General features: G+C 38.4%; 1 pseudogene; it reads left to right on the forward strand.

Moving 5' to 3' along the window:
• The first annotated feature begins 1,718 nt into the window (after positions 1-1,718).
• Positions 1,719-1,837, forward strand: LOC128248435 (5S ribosomal RNA; annotated as a pseudogene).
• The last annotated feature ends 2,598 nt before the right edge of the window (positions 1,838-4,435 follow it).

Below are 4,435 nucleotides of genomic sequence, written 5' to 3' on the forward strand. Positions count from 1 at the left end.
TTGCTTAAAAGAGTTCCAACACTGTCTGTTTTTTATGTTTTATTTATATTCCTGCAGAACTAATGTGGGGTATAGAATATGGAATATACAATATATAATATAATATACAATATATAATATAAAATAAAATAAAAATGGATGGCACCATGAAATAAAGTATTGAATGTAGATGAAATATTGAGTGTTCAATATAAAGGATCAAATATATAAATATATAAATATAAATATATATATATAAATAAAGGCGACTCGAGTTTCAGGGCTATTTCCCTTCGTCATGGCCGGTATGACAATCTATATACGTATCTATGTATGTATATATATATTTACTCTTTTACTCGTTTCAGCCATGCAGCTGTGGTCATGCTGGGACAGCACCATGGTCTTTCTGATTTACTTAGTCTGGGATGGTTCACATCAGCACTCCTCTATGTGCCTTTGTCACAGATGTTAGCCTATTTGGTGTATAGGGGAGTTTGATTCCGCTTCCCTTGTCTGCACGTTATGTCGGGGTGTTAGTTCATCCCGTATTGTGGAGAGTAGATATGTAGGTCGTTTTTTCAAGACATCTACTTCCACCTTACGCAGATTTCTTAATTTTTGTGGTAGAGCATTGGTGAACTATGGGCCTTTGAACTCTATACGATTGCAGTACCTGGTCCTGAATATAGATGTAGTCGATGATACATTTTGTACAATACAATGGGTGGCCAGTTCTGGCATTTGTATAACACTCAATGCCGAAATTATGTACCAGCCCGTCTAGGGTCTTCCATATGAAGATTATTATATATGTGATGCGCCTTCCCTCCAGGGAGCAACGTTGCCGTGTTCTCAACCTAATATGCTGTGATAGGACAAGAACTAGGGTTCTGGAAGTGTTCTGGCCGTAAACGATAGAGAGGTGTCACTAGAACCGTTTTGTTTTATACACCATTGAAACATAGCAAATTGTTGTGTGGTTATAAATTGTATTTTGTTATCTTCTATGTGTATTATTGAGTTTTATTTTACTCACATCTTAGCATCTCTCGCTGTGTCTTTGTATACTTTTGATGATGATTGTTGTCATCAGCAGCATTGCTTATATCTACCTCCGAGAACATCGCTCGCTGCAAAGTATCCCATCATGCACCAGTTACTACACATGATGTGGGCTATAGTAATATGCACCTAGAGAATCATTTCCTCAAGCATAATGTCCACGGAAGTGAAGTGAAATAGCAGCAAGCTAGGAAGACAGCAAGCGGCGAAGAAAGATTGTTCAATCCATGCAATAGTCAGCTAGTGAGAACAGAAGTGGATCCATAGGTATTTCGTATTGGTGACGATAGCCATACCATCAGTGTGTGATGAATGAATGCGGTGATCTGGTGACGGGTATAGTTGAGGTGCATTTGGAGGAAAGATAGGGGCATAGTAGAAGTAACGGTAGTGTCGTGGGAAAGTGAAGGCCTATCGACTAAATTGGCACAGGCAAGGTGAAATTTCTAAGCCAGTGAGTGAATGTGTGGCTACCTGCCTGTGGCGTACTATAGGAGTTAGAAAAAAGAAAGAAAGGTTGTTCAGTGAATGCAATAGTGAGATGGTAGAAGAAGAGTAGTGTAAAGTTTTCAAAATTGTGACAAAAGTGAGTTTACACTGTAAAAAATAAACAAAAAAAAGTTTGCATTTAGTCGTTTATTAGAATAAAGGTGCTAAAATGCGGGCTGGCAAATACTTACGGCTATATCACGTTGAAAGCACCGGTTCTCGTCTGGTCACCGAAGTTGAACAACTTCGAGCCTAGTGAGTACTTAGATGGGTGACCGATTGAGAAACTTAGGTGATGTAAGCGTCTAACAATTTTTGTTATATTTTTGGTTTTCTTTTCAAAGAAAATGTGCCTATCTTTTTCTTTCTTCTTGTCTGTCTTGTCTTTGTTTCAATCACTTCTATTGCGAGCGTCGTCGACCGTTCTCTCTTGCAGTTGCGTGCTCTATGCTTTACGTGGCTTTCAACATTTCCAAATGTTTTTCTTCACAACGCTACATCTTGTTGCACAGAGTTTTTCTGAATATTTTATCTTCGTTCCTCCGTTGATTGATTCATCTGTACGTGCTAACACTTTTCCCCTCATAGTTAGTTCATTCCTAAAATAATCAAAGGGAAATGATTAAGTAGGAGAGCCGAGTAAATTGATTCTGCCCATACTTATGGTTAAAATAAAGTTTAATAGTTGGGCAGGATTCAGCAGGGAGCCAATATGTTGTGGTAAGAGAAACATATTCAGTTGTATGAATACCGTGGTAGATTTAGTGAAACTTGCAGAAAACTAGGGACGTGTAGTGGCTAGGATTGAAAGAGAAAGTAAACATTGGCAACAGTTATTTCCTTTGGCAAAGTAAACGTCTCAATGTGCAGTGAAAGTAAGGCATGGAAACTGGTGCGTGCAACTATGTATATTTGTGTGCAAAGGAAAACCGAAAGAAGACAGAGACTTGAAGTAGTGCAAAATGCAAGAATAAATCGGGAATAAAATGATAGAAAGGCGTTTACAGCACCAAGGTTTCCCAAGCGGTTACTCATCTAAGTACTAACTAGGCTCGACGTTTCCTAACTTCGGTGATCGGACGAGAACAGGTGTTTTCGTAGTGACATGGCTGTTTTCTGATACCTTGGCGGCTGATGAGTATTTGAGATTCATACAAGCCTCTGGTTGCTCAGGATCTCTATCCACCGTCATGAAGCGCTTCGACTGGCCTGCAGGATACTGAGGCCTATTTCCTCGAATTGTAACTTTCAAATGAAGCTTATCTGCTCACTAGGCTGGCAGGCGATGACTAACTGTTCAGTCTAGATATATTTCAACTACTAGAGAATGGACTACGCGCTTAAATAAACGAGACCGTATTTCCGTAGCATCATTGATCCACGGAGTTTATAGTTATGGATTATTTAGATCTGACACGGCATACACTACGCTACCATAGCCACAGAATAACCATTGTCGCTGTGCATTATTATAATTTATGTCAATCTAATGCAAAGTGCTCAAAATCAAACTTTGCTTTATAATTAACATCTAAGAGAAATACAGGCATACCTCACTCTACGCCGTTAATTGTTTCCAGGCGACATGAATTTAGTGGAAAAGTGACTTAAGTCGAATTAGCTTGCCTCAAGGCTAGGCTAGGCCGAATTTACTTGTCTCTAGGCTACACTGATAATAACCATTCCTAGTTTTGCACTTTATTTATGAATGCGTTTTCAATAACACGTGGTTAATAAAAACCTATTTTAAGCTTACAAACAAATAATTTTAATTTTTTTAATACAGTATAGTAAGAAAAGAAAACGTAATCTAAATGTACGAATACAATTTGGCGGTGTTTACAGGACATCGCCGACGCTTTATTTATGAATGCGCTTTGCAATAAGACATGGTAAAATAAAAGACTTCGTTAAGCTTAAAAAACAAATTCAGTAATTATTATTATTTTGCAATAATAGAAAAAAAATTATTTATATTTATCAATACGTGCATACAATATGGTGGTTTACATCGCGGATGTAGATGGCTGTAGATCGTCAACATCAACAGCCGCTGACTCTGGCTGTTCTTGTTCGAGGCGCTTAAAGAATCCTTTGAGAGTTCCTTGAACTGCCTTCTTCTCTTCCTCAAGTATTACATTATAAGGAGCAAAAGCTTCGTGACAAACCCTCATAATCTTAGAAAAGCGTTGAGTATTTGAATCCATATCGTCGACCATAGAATTACATTTTTCGATACATGCAAGTGCTTGCTGCATTTTCTTAATGGTAAAGTGACGTGGCTCAGCTTCGACATCCTCTACCTTCTGGAGAAGCTCCATTACCAAAGCCTCGTTCGTCAGGGGCTGCGTGTCTTTTTCAAATAAATACATTTCCAGTTCTTTGCTCGTAGTTACCAACATTTTGTTGACGGTAATATTAAAAACATTCACGAATTGCGGACATAGCTACTTCCATACACCATTCATAACCGTGCTCTGTACATCATTCCATGCCACTGCTATGTTCTGTACAGCCTTGCAGATACTGTATCTCATTCAAAAGTCTCCAAGTGTGATGGATTCATCAAGATCAGTTGCAGCTATTGCTCGCCGATGGTTACGCTTCTTATAGTAACGCTTGAAGATAACAATTATTCCTTGATTCATTGGCTGCAGAAGAGATGTGGTGTTCGGAGGGAGGTATACGATGGTAAAATTGGGGTCAAGATCTACGATGTTTTGCTAGGAGCATTATCTAAGATAAATAAAACCTTAAAACGAATCCTTTTCTCCTTACAGTACTACTCTGCTACTAGAACACAATGATTGAAGAACTATACTTCAAAAACAACACCAGTAATCTATGCTTTTAAATTAGCCATCCATATAACAGGGAGAAATGCCTTGGGTATGGTCTTCAG

This window comes from Octopus bimaculoides, chromosome 7, assembly GCF_001194135.2.
Source record: "Octopus bimaculoides isolate UCB-OBI-ISO-001 chromosome 7, ASM119413v2, whole genome shotgun sequence".
NCBI classification, from domain to species: domain Eukaryota; kingdom Metazoa; phylum Mollusca; class Cephalopoda; order Octopoda; family Octopodidae; genus Octopus; species Octopus bimaculoides.